Consider the following 15,992-nt stretch of genomic DNA (forward strand, 5'->3'; position numbering starts at 1 on the left):
GACGATTCAACTTGGACCGAGCAGCTCAAGAGCACATGAACGAGGGACTGGAAGTGTGGATACCGACCGAGCCGGTGTCCTCCGTGCGTGGTTTAGAGGCACAACCGATAAGACCATTGATGGTGGTCACTATGCCGGGATATACCCCGAGTTCAACCACTGGTAGTAGCCAAATCAGTGGGAGTTCATCGCGTCTTAAGGAGCTGCAAGATAAGTTACAGTTGAGAAGCCGTGATGGTTCGCGACACGACAAGAGCGACCTTCCACCTGGAGGGATCGTCCAGTCAAGAAGACATAGTGGTACACGGTCATTCTGATGATGGGAACCAATGACCTGTCCAGAGAGGAGTCAAGAAAGGTGATGAGACTGCATGAGAAACTGAGCTGCCTTTTTGAGGAGTTGAGGATTTATCTGGATCCCGTGATACTCACGATTTGCACTATCCCATACAACATGAAGAGCGAGCAGCACGCAATGGAGATGAACGAGAAGGTGCGCAACATCAATGAGATAATTAGACAAATACAACAGAGGAGCGTGCTCCCCGTTAGAATATTGGATGTGGCAGACATGATGGAGCGATCTTTCCCGAATGATGCATCATGGGATGGCATTCACTTTGACAGGCCCAAGGGCTTGGAGTGGCTGAATGGAGTCTTCCAGTGGCACATAAATGCGCTGGAGTCAGACCTGCTTGAAACGGCCCAGTTCACCTTCGGTCCACCCCCTATACCCCCTTTCTTTGCCACTGGACCCCTATCCAGTCGCTTGGGAGCGAGAGTCGACTCGAGAGACAGCTCAAGGAGCAGCCGGACCCCACAACCGGGGTCCACACCGACGGAGGCCGAAGAGGCAGCGTCATCCACGCCCCAAAGCTCGGTGGTATCCTCGGTGGTGTTGGTGGATAACAAGATACTGGAGAGGCCGGCTGAGACGAAGCGGGCGCGATGTCTAGAGAGGATACAAGAACTGGATTTGAAGGACCTGGTGTGCAGGCAGGAGTTGGCGAAGGTCCTGGGACTCAAGGATGTGTCGCATGAGGACCTGAGTCGGCACCATTATGTGGATTGGTTAAAGGCCCACGAGGCGCACTTCTCAAGAGCTAGGATGATGGGGACGGCATATCTGACTGGGATTCCGCTGAAATCAATAATGGGACCGATCAACTATAGGCCGGTCAAGCTGTTGGGGAGTCCAGGGCCCATAGTGGAGCCCCCCAGCATATAAAAAGCCTAGCCAGAATCAAGGTGGCAACTCCTGCGCAGTTGAGAGTGGTGGACAAGCTAGTGGAGCCAAAAGACATGGGACTCCCAGACGCCGCCTATGAGGGCGAGATGTTAGTAGATGACCCAAGGTACGGAAAACCCTGTAGTAACTCACAGTTGGCCAAGATATTGGCAGTGTATGATCGATTGGATCCAGGAGCCGCAAGAGTAATCATCGTGGCGGGCTCAGATTTCGAGAGGACTTCTCCGAAGCTGTTTTGGCGGGAAACCCTAGTGTATTTGCTGCTTGGTGCGGAATTGAACCAGATGCTGACCCTGGTAGTCGCGATTAAGTCAGAGATGCCTTGCAAACTAGAGCTGCTGCTATTTGCAGGAATGAATGACCACTTGCATGCGGCAGGGCTTCTGGAGCATATGAAAGGTGATGCACCGACGCCCAAGAAGATCTGGGAAGCTATCCAGACATTGTTTGCTGCAATGAATGAGGGGCAAGAAAATATGACTTCTCGATTCGGAGCCAAGACAAAGCTGGCGTTTATATCTTGATCCTCATAGCGGAAGGGAACGCATGGCGGGTTTTGATGGTAGCCCCCAATCGTGGACTGGAGCCGACAAACTTGAGACTTCGTAAGTCGGAATTGGCAGCGGCATGGGCGGACGTGTCTCATGACTTGAGGGGGTTCTATGAGTTAGCAGACATTCTCATTGTGTTGGACGAGGTCCTCTTACTCGAGATTTCGAATCTCGCTCGACAGTTAAAGCTCAATCCGGAGACAAGGGATAATCACCCGATAATAAGCCATCTGACAGCCTATGGTTCCGAGGTATGGACTTGACGACCACGAGCTCCACCAGCAAGGCAGGCGATGGGACCAAGCAATGAAAGAAAGAACGTGGCTGCGGCCGAGAAACAATTGGAATCGATGGGGTACCCTCTGACGCAGGAAAGAGGCCGGTGGTCGTTCCTGACCCCAAGGCTTGAGAACGCCACGGATAAGACGCGAAAGAATGCTCCATCACTCATCAAGCAGGTATGGGAATTTCTTGAGGGGCAGCTGGAAATGGCAGAGACCACGGGGACGATGGTGGGGAGATTCGTCACAGCGGCAAACGAAGTCACCATTGGAGGATTCTGGAGGGAGCATGCAAAGGACGAGCTGAAGACGAGGAAGAATCACGAGATCTTGAGATTCTTGAGTCCTTGTTGGGAGAAAGGGTACATGGCCAGGGTGTTCTATGCGAAGGATACCATATTTGAGGCATTTGTGCAAGAGCTGCTGAACATGCCAATAAATTTCTTGCTGGCTCTGTACTTAGTTTATCCCAGGTATTTGTTCAACATGGGTCCGGCGTACACGTTTAGTAGAGGAGTGGAGACATTTCGAATTGATGGGTACCTGACACTAGTACTCTTAACTCACGGGGAACTGGTGGCGTTTCATCGGTTGATGAAATATGGGGAACCCCTGTCGATGGGGAAAACTCACCCGAGTACAGAAACCTACTCGTACAAGTGCACCGCCGGACTGAAGACGTTGCTGGTGGAGCATCTTTTGATGCAAAATCGATACCTGACTGGTAAAGAGAGAAACCCCAAGACGAGAGAAGAAAGGTGGCGAATGGTGGCATCCCTCTATTCACTGACTTGTGTTTGCCCATGAGGTATGACCAGCTGGGAATAATCAGGGGGCTTGGCGAGGTCGTGACCTGTATCTATGGGCCAGCGGTGACGTAGGCCTTTCCGGACCCGCTCGTGGCGGCATACCGCAACTCAGTGGTGCACGTGAGTCTGATAAGCGTACTAGACGGAACGGCGTTGAACTGGTGCAGACAAGAGGAGCTGAGGGCACGAATGATCGACACTGTGCTCTTTGGGAAAGTGAAGGATCCCGAGCTAGTGGAGTTCAATTTCCGGGGACAATTGCAATGCAGAATGGGGGGAAACGTGAAGGTCCCATTGAAACTTACCCCAAGTTCTGGAATTTGGTTCCCTTGACGGCAGACAAGCGAGTGATCTTGACAATTCCGGCGTAGAAAGGGAGTTTCGAGCTGGTAAAGAGGGAGTTAGAAATGATACTAGAGAGAGAAATTTTGCCCACCACCGTCCCCGAGATCCCGATGGTCAGGAGAATGACCTTGGGGATGAATAACCCACTGGTGTTCCATCCCTGTACTCAAGAGCCGCGGTGGAGAAGCAGCAGAAGGAGTTCACTGATGGTTGGGATCCCTTGTTTATCGGATAGTCAGCAGCAGTTTATTTCCACACGTTTGAGATTAAGATAAACTCATGGACGACGCAAGCAAAGAAGATGAGAGGTTCAATGCCTCCAAAGTTTGAGGTTCGGGATATCTTGAGAAAGCTCGATCAAGCGGATCCGGCGAACATGCTGCCGGTTTGGGACGATGGGAGAATGATCATGGAAGAGGGATATATCGCTCTAAAAGACGAGATGAAGTTCGCCACGAGGAAGTACCGAGCGCCCTACGGACTGGAGCGACCAGAGATGAAACAAGAAGAGAAAGAGCTGGATGCAGCGGGCCCTAGTACAAAGCCCTCAGCGAATATAAAAAGCCGGACCCGGCGACTCCCTCACCTTTGTCAGTGGGCACCCCTGGAGATAGAAGAAGCAAAGCTGTTGAGGATAGGTTCAAAGACGCACTTGAGAGAGGGCGGGCTGAGTCGGAGGAAGGAGAGAGTATGGATGAGACTCTCAGTGAGGCGGGAGAAGAGATGGAGGTGGGAAACACACCAGACGAAGCTCCAGCTGAAAGGGACTTCACTACGCATGAGTTACTGCAAGACTTGAGTGGGGACGATTGGGCAAACACGGCCACGCCACCCCTGGGATCCCCTCGGAAAGACCTGGAACTACCCTTGACCAGCGAAACCTCCAATATGGGAATGATCCTCATGAGTGACAAAGAAAGTAAGAAGAATGTCTTGGAGGGCAATAAATGGATGTTCCCGAATTCTCTGGACGAGAAAGCTAGAACCGAAGCTACGCTGGAGAGTTTCAAAGAAGAGTTATGGGACACGGTGATGAAGTTCGGGGAACCAGTTTTGATGGGCATCGGACTGGACGAAAAGGCGAGAAAGGAGTTGTTGAGCAAGATGATCAAGCTGAGAGAAACGGAGCAGAAGACCAAAGATGATGAATGTAAAGACAGCTCTACTCTGAAACAAAAAATTGACGATTAAAATGATTAAGGTTGAAAGGGAGTATAAGGTTAGGACTAGTGATATGATTCAAGATATTAATATCCTTAAGGCTCGAGAAGGGGAGGCAAGAGTCGGAAGGGCTGGACCGGGAAAAAGAGGTTGAACCAGTGATGATAGTGACGACGCCCCCAAGCAAAGGTGTGAGGTCTCGAAAGAGGAAAACGGAGCTAGAAGAGTTGAATAGCCACTCGGCGGACGCGGTCTCTGAGAGGAATCTGAGGGAGACGGCTCCCATGGTTCTAGCGCGGTGGAAGACAACGGAAGAACCAAGGAGGCTGGCCGAGGTGGTGAAAGAGATGGAAGTCCCGACGAGTCTGGCAACGGAAAAAGACTTCAGACCTCAGAAGGCGAGCACGAAAAGGGGTTCAACGAATGGGCAAACGTGGGAAGTGAATGTTGGCAAAGAATGGATCTCGAGCGAGCATCACGCTATTGGGAAACAAGTGGCCAGCGATCCTCTTGAGAAGAATGCGACGAGGAATACGGCTAAACCTTGGTGGATGGCTCTGGAGACAATGAAGGAACTGGAGGACTGCCTGAAGAAGCTCGATCGTGGGGTGTCCCGCAAGCGTCGCAACTGGGCTACCCAACAAACAGCCGAGATTTGGTTAGAACAAGTTAGAATTGGGAAGCCAGCTGAAACGAACTTGGCAAAACTTACTGCGGGATTACTTCGAAGAAGCGATGAGAACACCCTCGTCTGCGTTGCCATTGATGGCAAATTCCTTCGTTAGAACAGCGGGACAGCTGATGTTCGCATGGAGCTTGATGGGAATAGAACTGGAGATGTTGACATCACACGACAAATTGAAACATCAGAGGGCGGAAGCTTGGGCTTGAGGCAGAAATGGGATTTCCCATAAGCGAGGCCTATAGTCTGTCAGTAAATGCAAAGTCCTTGGTGGGATCAGTCATGGCCAACCTATGTGGAAGCCACTATCCATTACACATGGCGGTGTTGGAGGTATCCAGCCAGAGGATACTAATAGAAAAAAGCCTTCTCGGTACCCAAGTGCGTACGACTGGCTCGAATGTCGCACCATTCACACAGACTGCTGAGGAAGATCCTGGGAACTGTACCAAGGCAACAAAGAGATGACTTGAGTGAAATCAGGGGAGAAAAATTCTTGAGTTTGGAAGGTGAAAACACGAGTGACTCTGAGAAGCAGAACGCAATCGGGAAGCCGATGAGCAGTGCCCCAGTCCAGGAGGAGAGTGATATGACACATGAGAAGATGATGGAATTGGAACCACAACCGGAAGCTTCGGGAGAACGCAAACCTCCGGAGCATCGATATCACGCATGGGGAATGCCCATGCCATTGTCTGGCACAGACCGTGTGTACCCGGAACACTCAAACATCTGCTTGGTAAGGGACGTGGAAGAAAATCGGTGGATCGGGTTACCCGATCATCGGCAGAAGGTGACCCTCCTGGTGGTGAGTGCAATGTTGGCGTTGCGATGGTCGAAGAGAACGTGACGAAATATCGGGAGTCGAATACACCGACAGCAGAGTCGATACACGCTCTTGACTATAGCAGTAGACTTGAGTTGTTTGAGACTGCATGTAAAGTGTTCGCTATACCGATGGAGGTCAGGCATGTATAGAGCCGCTTAAGATTCTTCCCGAGGTTTTGAGCGACATTGAAATCTTGGTTATATGCGGTGACGAAGGATCATATGAAGAAACAACAGAAAGAATATCGGCAGTTCCTGGCGGAGATAGGACCGGAAGCCTTCAAGATGGGAATGATCCTCTTGAGTGCCCAAGAAAGTAAGAAGAATGTCTTGGAGGGCAATAAATGGATTTTCCTGATTACTCTGGACGAGAAGGCGTGGCGAGAATTCTTGAGCGATTTTAACCAGAAAGCGAGAATCGAAGCTACGCTGGAGAGTTTCAAAGAAGAGTTATGGGACACGGTGGTGAAGTTCGGGGAACCAGTTTTGATGGGCACCGGACTGGACGAAAAGGCGAGAAAGTAGTTGTTGAGCAAGATGATCAAGCTGAGGGAAACGGAGCAGAAGACCAAAGTTGATGAATGTAAAGCCAGCTCTACTCTGAAACATAAAATTGACGATAAAATGATTAAGGTTGAAAGGGAGGATAAAGTTAAGTCTAGTAATTTGATTAAAGATATTAATATCCTTAAGGCTCGAGAAGGGGGAGGCAAGAGTCGGAAGGGCTGGACCGGGAAAAGGAGGTCGAACCAGTGATGATAGTGACGACGCCCCCAAGCAAAGGTGTGAGGTCTCGAAAGAGGAAAACGGAGCTAGAAGAGTTGAATAGCCACTCGGCGGACGCGGTCTCTGAGAAGAATCTGAGGGAGACGGCTCCCATGGTTCTAGCGCGGTGGAAGACAACGGAAGAACCAAGGAGGCTGGCCGAGGTGGTGAAAGAGATGGAAGTCCCAACGAGTCAGGCAACGGAAAAAGACTTCAGTCCTCAGAAGGCGAGCACGAAAAGGGGTTCGACGAATGGACAAACGTGGGAAGTGGATGTTGGCAAAGAATGGATCTCGAGCGAGCATCAGGCTATTGGGGAACAAGTGGAAGCGATCCTCTTGAGAAGAATGCCACGAGGAATACGGCTAGAACTTGGTGGATGGCTCTGGAGACAATGAAGGAACTGGAGGACTGCCTGAAGAAGCTCGATCGTGGGGTGTCCCACAAGCGTCGCAACTGGAAACCCAACAAAAAACCGAGATTTGACTAGAACAAGTAAGAATTGGGAAGCCAGCTGAAACGACCATGGCAAAAATTACTGCACATTACTTCGAAGAAGCGATGAGAACACCTTCGTCCGCGTTGCCATTGATGGCAAATCCCTTCGTTAGAACAGCGGGACAGCTGATGTTCGCATGGAGCTTGGTGGGAACAGAACTGGGGATGTTGACCTCACACGACAAGTTGAAACTGGGCAGCAAGAATCTAGAGGTTTATCAAATGCTGGTGCAGCATATTGCCAGGCACAATTCCGGCTTGAGTCTGGCAAGGAGGAAAGATGCTACTTGTTTCCTGAGGTGGATAATGTCCGTAATGACCGACAGTACCGTCCAAGCGTGTTAGCAGAAAGCAGTGAGAAGTAAAACTATGGAAAGGAGAATCTCTACGGTCATCTTGAACGTATACCAGAGTACTGGGATCAAGAAGGAGGACGGCTCCAGGCAATCTCTGGAGAATCATGGGAAACTTGATGAAATACGAAGATTCTACAACAAGAAATTCGAAGAGGGACATGATTCGCATCGTAACTTGGCCTCGGCTGAAGATTACTCGAGACCCAACAAACGGGGAGAATACCAATATGTATCTGGAGTAATGGGGATTGAGTACAACCCTTTCTTGGATTCAGAGGCAGGGAGCGCTCACAGGAATCACGAAGTGAAGGAGCTGTTAAAGTTTTGAACAGAAAAGATAATCGAGATTGATCTAGTGGAACGAGAAAAACCGAGCCTAGGCCTGATAATTGAGAGGATGCCAAAGGTGATTAGCGTACCGTGCTCGAACAAGAGAGTAGAATTGAAAATGGGGACTGGGAATGGCATGCTGATTACAAATTTAGGAACGGTTTGGAAGTTGCTGAGACCGTCCTGGTGCCCACATCCCCACGCAAGCTTGATTGAAGGGGTCACGGAGCGAGTGATGCTGACACCGACGAAGGATGAAGACTTGAGAACTCTGAATGTAATACACAAGCTGATCTTGCCTCAGAGTAAAGAGTCGGGTGGGGCAATGGTTAAGCTAGGATCATTGAAGAAGTTGGAACGCGGTAGTTGTCTTGACTTGACGTGTGGAGGCGGAGAGCTTACTTGTGATGGACGATCATGTGTCATAGTGCAGTCTTTCCAGAGAGAAGACCTAGTCGCTTGGTTTGGCGAGGTAACAGAAAGAATGAAGAGTGAAGCGCACATAGTGTCTGAGTGTTACACGCACACTATTGTGAATATAGCAACGGCGTTGGGGTTCTTCTCGAGGATGTGCAGCTTACAGTCTCTGGAGATGCTGGAGTCTGAGCACCATTTGGTGACAGCGCTAGCGCGGAATCATGGCCTGGAGTATGCAAATAACTCAGAAGCACATCAGAGGGCGGAAGCTTGGCCTTGTGGCGGAAATGGGATTTCCCATAAGCGAGGCCTAAATAGAAGGTCATATGAAGAAACATCAGAAAGAATAACGGCAGTTCCTGGCGGAGATAGGAGATAGGACCGGAAGCCTGCAAGAAACCTTTGCTGACCCACCGAAATGCGATTAAGACGGGTTGGAAGAGAGGTGGTAGGGTATCTAGAGATAATACCAAGGCGAGAGAATCAATATTGGAAGAGGACTTAGCGAAGAACGTGAGCCTGAGTCTTTACAACTCCTTTTGCCTGAACAGGGAATCAAAAGTGAAGGCTTTGCCAAACCAGGCAAAGAGGTTGCAAGAGCAGAGGGAGTAGATTCCATCCTATGATCAACTAAAAGCGTGGGAAGAGATCGTGATCAGCTCCGATGATGAGGAAGCGCTGCTAAGGCAGATTACGTTGTCAAACGCACCTCAATAGCAAGGAACACCAAATGAGCAGAGAGCTCAGTGAGGGATTTTTGAGTCTTGAGAGGGAAGCAAAGGGAATCGAGTGTGAACTCGGATGAAATCTGAGCTCACGGAAAAGAAATTTTAAGTAAACGAAATATTGTTATTAATATGCTATATCTATAATATAAATCAAAATGCTGCATGACAATTTTCTGATTGGATAAGACACAAGAAATTTTAATCATTAGCTTGCAAAGCGGAAATTTAAGTTGCAGGTTTATGCAGATTTTGATTGCTGTTTAGCGGTAGTGTGATAATTTTGCATGGTCGTGAATTTTGGGGTGTAGATAAAGTTAAATCTGGTGCAAATTTCTGTAAATGACCACTGGCACTGTATCTTGAGCAACACTCAACATTGTGGGGATTCACTGGCAGACGGCAACAGGCGATGAGGACATCGATCTTGAGTCCGGGGAGTATGTGCCAGTCGGTCATATTTGGAAACTTGACCTTGAGCGATACGAACAATGTGATTTTGGGGTGAAATGGAATTTTTCAAAAATCCAATTGAGTATGTCATGCTCAACTTTCTCGCGATAACTGAAAATTTCAGAAATATAAACTCAGAACAACCGAATTACAATCAAGGGAAAGTAATCAAAAAAACAGCGGGAAATTGCTATTCGCAATTTCAACATATAATATCATGCTAGAGTAGAGCTGTCTTATCCTGAAATAGGAGACAGATTGATTACGAAAGAAGGAAATATTAATTAGAAGTGGATCAGAGTGAACCTTCGATGGAAAGGTGAACAACCGAAGTCTCCCAATGGTCCAGCCCCAAAAACTCAATTCTCAAGTTAAAACTCATTTCCTTTGCTGGAATTCAATAATTACAAACTTCTCGAGTTAAAACTTAATACCCTTTATTGCTAGAGTTGCTGATTAATTTAGTTACTTCAAAATCGAGTGTGCTGGTATGTGAGTACTCAATTTAGTTTTCTTGAGTGTGTTTTATACTTGTTATGTTGAATAAGGGAGAGTTTTAGGTTGATCCATCTGAAATGGATCAAAGTTCCACTGTCTAATAAAAAGCAACTAAAACGGAATGTTCCGACCCTGTTTTTAACCGCGTTCGCGTATTTTGGGTATTTTGAGGCCTACGTATGGGGATGTTCTTATTTTCTAGAGTGAGGGGTATTTTGGTAGTGGCCTTTAAGCTGTAACGAGTGTTTTAGTCTCATGTCGCAAGTGAACCGAATTGGCTCCAAGGTGGAAAAACACAAGAGATAGTGTCCCTGACTCTTGAGCCAATGGTTATAGGGCCTATTTTTCTTTAACCTCATATATGACTTAATTAGTCTACTGTTACATTAACAGACACGCTTATTTTTAAAATTCGATTTGGACGTGAACGACACGTAACCTTTTTAAATTTTGCACACACTGAAACGGCGAAACATAACAACAATATTTGCGGTAAAAACAACCACGAAAAAACGACAACATATTGAAATTGTAATCGGAGATTGTCAGGAACCATTCCGAGTTGTACCGATTGTGCCGCTACAATTGTTACAATGTAGAATACGAGAAAAAGTAAGGGAAGGGCGTTGGGATGACATGGCCAGCCTTCCGAAAAAAAAATAGGAGTGTTATTTCCCCGGATTCCAGAATCCGGAGGGGTCTCGGGCGGACAACTTGAACTGTTTTATTCTTAGCTTCCTGGTCATGCCCTGAATTGAATTTAATTAATATCCAGATTCATATTCAGATGATGAGAAGCTAGGAGTTGAGGGAAAGGGTTGATCCATCTGCGATGGAGCTGATGATTTTTATCTACTGAACAAAAACAATCGTAATATAATAAATAGTAGTAGCCCTAGTGTTGATAACATCTGCGGGTTGATACATCTGCGATAGAGATGATGATTTTTATCTACTGAACAAAAACAATCGAAAAATAATAAATAGTAGTAGCCCTATTTTTAGGAGTGACCTCGTGGTCTGGAGATACTGAGACCTAGCCATGAGCTCACTATTTTTGCTTATAATTAAATTAACTTGAGCGTTCTGGTCGAAGCCGGAAAGGAGTAACGTTTTGTCGACCCGATGTTAGGAAAACCGCCAAAAGAACTGGCTGTGGCAGAGACAGTGAAAAGCATGTAGGGCTTTGTTTAGACGCTAGCCAGTCATTTATAGCTTAGCTTTACTTTCCGTCGATATGCACTTCCGGGCGAACGTTACATAAGTGTTTTTATGGCGCTCCCGGATGTTATTTTTTTTAACATCATGACCGGCAGAACTGTTAACGAGCATTAAAACCCGTTTGTCGATAACCTTCCGGGTCACAGTGAAATCGAACTTAACCTGTTTGATTAAGTGGGCTCATCAATCCGGAGGGGTCCAAATATCATTGCTTTTGGCAAGCTTTTTCAGCTAGAACAATTGTTGATCGTTTTTTTTTTTGCATTGAACTAGAAGACTATAGGCCTTCTGAGCTCCGGCCAATAATTTTTAGGTCGAGAAGAACAGAATTGCGAAAAAAGTTACGCGGAACCTATAAGAGATAAAATATTTTGATTTTAGAACGAAGACGTTTTGGTTAATAACTCTGGAACTACTGGACAGATCCAGTTGATCTTGCTTACATTAGATCAGAAATTAGTTGAGCTTACTTGCAGAAACATCAATTAATCAAAAAAAAAGCGTGAAAATTGTTTAAGATTGTTTTCAGCAAATTCACTAGTTCGGGAAGGTAGACCCTTCTCGCTTTATAAAAATTTGTTGGAAAGCCCTTACATCCCTACCAAAGGGTAGTGACGGTTGAATAAGGGGATTTTACGCTGTTCTAAGACGAAAAGGGAAGGCTGAGGGAACTAGGAAACCATAGTCGTGTCGAAACTAGGCTAGTGATAACACCCTTCACAGTTAAGGTGAATTGTCAAATAAGAGGCTTAGCTTCAATCCGGAAGGGTCTTGGGAAAGAAAATACACCCTTCCTAGTTAGTGAAACAGCATAATAGCATCGGAGAACGTATCCGGAAGGGTATCGGGTGAAACTTTTGAAAGTGTCTGAAAAGCTATTTTTACAAACCCGGAGGGGTCCCAATCCGGAAGGGTCCCAATTTTGCCAATCTGGAGGTCCTATTTTTGCCAATCCGGAAGGGTCCCAAGTTTGCCAATTCGGAAGGGTCTCATTTTTGCCAACCCGGAAGGGTCCCAATTTTGCCAATCCGGAGGGGTACTGTTTTTACCAATCCGGAGGTGTCTTGTTTTTGCCAAATCGAAGGGGGCTTTTTTTCCCCAATCTGGAGGAGTCTTGTTTTTGCCAATCCGAAAGGGTCCCAATTTTGCCAATCCGGAGGGGTCCTGTTTTTGCCAATCCGGAAGGGTACTTAACTAGACCAAAAAAACGAAACGAAAATTGTGAAAAGTATTAGGTTATTAAGAGACAGGCTAGGAACCAGTGACTGCATTAACTTGCCTTTTATAAAAGACAAGGGCAAAAAAAACAGGTGTAAACTCGGATTTTCTACTAGGAAAAATGCTACTTGTTTCTTGAGGTGGATAAGGTCCGTAATGACCGACAGTACCGTCCAAGCGTGTCAGCAGAAAGCAGTGAGAAATAAGACTATGGAAAGGAGAATCTCTACGGTCATCTTGAACGTATACCAGAGTACTGAGATCGAGAAGGAGGACGGCTCCAGGCAATCTCTAGAGAATCATGGGAAACTTGATGAAATACGAAGATTCTACAACAAGAAATTCGAAGAGGGACATGATGTGCATCGTAACTTGGCCTCGGCTGAAGATTACTGGAGATCCAACAAATGGGGAGATTACCAATATGTATCTGGAGTTATGGGGATAGCGTACAACCCTTTCTTGGTTTCAGAGGCAGGGAGCGCTCACAGGAACCCAGAAGTGACGAAGCTGTTAAAGTTTCGAACAGAGGATAATCGAGATTGATCTAGTCGAACGAGAAAAACCGAGCCTAGGCCTGATAATTCAGAGGATCCCCACGCAAACTTGATTGAAGAGGTCACGGATCGAGTGATGCTGACACCAACGAAGGATGAAGACTTGGGAACTCTGAATGTATCACACAAGCTGATCCTGCCTCAGAGTAAAGAGTCGGGTGAGGCATTGAGTAAGCTAGGATCAGTGAAGAAGTTGGAACGCGGTAGTTGTCTTAATTTGACGTGTAGAGGCGGAGAGCACACTTGTGATGGACAATCATGTGTCATAGTGCAGTCTTTCCAGAGAGAAGACCTAGTCGCTTGGTTTGGCGAGGTAACAGAAAGAGAGAAGAGTGAAGTGTGAAGAGCGTGGAATCATGGCCTGGAGTATAGCAAATAACTCAGAAGCTTATCAGAGAGTGGGAGCTTAGGCTTGAGGCGGAAATGGGATTTCCCATAAGCGAGGCCTATAGTCTGCCAGTAAATGCAAAGTCCTTGGTGGGATCAGTCATGGCCAACCTATGTGGAAGCCATTATCCATTACACATGGCGGTGTTGGAGGTATCCAGCCAGAGGATACTAATAGACAAAGCCTTCTCGGTACCCAAGTGCGTACGACTGGCTCGAATGTCGCACTATTCATGTAGACTGCTGAGGAAGTTCCTGGGAACTGTACCAAGGCAACAAAGAGATGACTTGAGTAAAATCAGGGGAGAAGAATTCTTGAGTTTGGAAGGTGAAAACACGAGTGACTCTGAGAGGCAGAACACAACCGGGAAGCCGATGAGCAGTGCCCCAGTCCAGGAGGAGAGTGATATGACACATGAGAAGATGATGGAATTGGAACCACTACCGGAAGCTTCGGGAGAACGCAAACCTCCGGAGCATCGATATCACGCATGGGGAATGCCCATGCCATTGTCTGGCACAGACGGTGTGTACCCGGAACACTCAAACATCTGCTTGGTATGGGACGTGGAAGAAAATCGGTGGATCGGGTTACCCGATCATCGGCAGAAGGTTACCCTGCTGGTTCTGAGTGCAATGTTGGCGTTGCGATGGTCGAAGAGAACGTGACGAAATATCGGGAGTCGAAGACACCGATAGCAAAGTCGATACACGCTCTTGACTATAGCAGGAGACTTGAGTTGTTTGAGACTGCATGCAAAGTGTTCGCTATATCGATGGATGTCAGGAATATATGGAGCCGCATAAGATTCTTCCCGTGGTTTTGAGCGAAATTGACATCTTGGTTATATGCGGTGACGAAGGATCATATGAAGAAACATCAGAAAGAATATCGGCAGTTCCTGGCGGAGATAGGACCGGAAGCCTTCAGGAGACCTTTGCTGACCCACCGAAATGCGTTGGAAAAGAGTTGGTAGGGTGTCTAGAGTTAATACCAAGGCGAGAAAATCAATATTGGAAGAGGACTTGGCGAAGAACGTGATCGTGAGTCTTCACAACTCCTCTTGCCTGAACAGGGAATCGAAAGTGAAGGGTTTGCCAAACCAGGCAAAGAGGTTGCAAGAGCAGAGGGAATGGATGCGATCCTACGAACAACTAAAAGCGTGGGAAGAGATCGTGATCAGCTCTGATGATGAGGAAGATCTGCTAAGGCAGATTACGTTGTCAAACGCATCGAGGCCTAGCACCTCAAAGGCAAGGAACACGAAATGAGCAGGGAGCTCAGTGAGGGATTCTTGAGTCTTGAGAGGTGAGCAAAGGGGCTCGAGTGTGAACTCGGATGAAATCTGAGCTCACGAAAAAGAAATTTTAACGAAACGAAATATTGTTATGAATGTGCTATATCTATTATATAAATCAAAATGCTGCATGACAGTTTTCTGATTGGATAAAACAAAAGAAATTTTATTCATTAGCTTGCAGAGCGAAAAATTAAGGTGCAGGTGCAAGAAAATTTTGATTTCTGTTTAGCGATAGTGTGACAATTTCGCATGGTTATGAATTTTGGGGTGTAGATAAAGTTAAATCTGCTGCAAACTTCTGTAAATGACCACTGGCACTGTATCTTGAGCAACACTCACCATTCTGGCGATTCACTGGCAGACGGCAACAGGCGACGAGGACATCGATCTTGAGTCCGGGGAGTATGTGCCAGTCAGTCTTATTTGGAAGTTTGACCTTGAGCGATACGAACAACGTGATTATGGGGTGAATTGGAAAATTTCAAAAATTCGAATTGAGCATGTCATGCTCAACTTTCTCGCGACAAATGAAAATCTCAGAAATATAAAATCAGAACAACCAAATTACAATAACGGGAGAGTAATAAAAAAACAGCGGGAAATTGCTATTCGCAATTTCCAGATATAATATCATGCTAGAGTAGAGCTGTCTTATCCTGAAATAGGAGACAGATTGATTACGAAAGAAGGAAATATTAATTAGAAGTGGATCAGAGTGAACCTTCATTGGAAAGGTGAACAACCGAAGTCTCCCAATGGTCCAGCCCCAAAAACTCAATTCTCAAGTTAAAACTCATTTCCTTTGCTGGAATTTAATAATTACAAACTTCTCGAGTTAAAACTTAATAACCTTCATTGCTAGAGTTGCTGATTAATTCAGTTACTCCAATATCGACGTGGGGACGTTCTTATTTTCTAGAGTGGTGGTTTTTTTGGTAGCGGCCTTTAAGCTGTAACGAGGGTTTTAGTCTCATGTCGCAAGTGAACCGAATTGGCTCCGACCGTTCAAGGTAGAAAAACACAAGAGATAGTGTGTCTGACTCTTGAGCCAATGGTTATAGGGCTTATTTTTCTTTAACCTCAAATGTGACTTAAATAGGCGACTGTTACGTTAACTGACACGCTTATTTTTAAAATTCGATTTGGACGTGAACGACACGTAACCTTTTTAAATTTCGCACACACTGAAACGGCGAAACAGTTGCAGTGAAAACAACCACGAAAAAACGACAACATATTGAAATTGTAATTGGAGATTGTCAGTAACTATTCCGAGTTGTAACGATTGTGCCGATACATTTGTTACAATGTAGAACCCGAGAAGAAGGAAGGGTGTTGGGACGACATATCCAGCCTTCCG

The sequence above is a fragment of the Symsagittifera roscoffensis genome, unplaced genomic scaffold (genome assembly GCF_963678635.1).
Source record: "Symsagittifera roscoffensis unplaced genomic scaffold, txSymRosc1.1 SCAFFOLD_56, whole genome shotgun sequence".
NCBI lineage: Eukaryota > Metazoa > Xenacoelomorpha > Acoela > Convolutidae > Symsagittifera > Symsagittifera roscoffensis.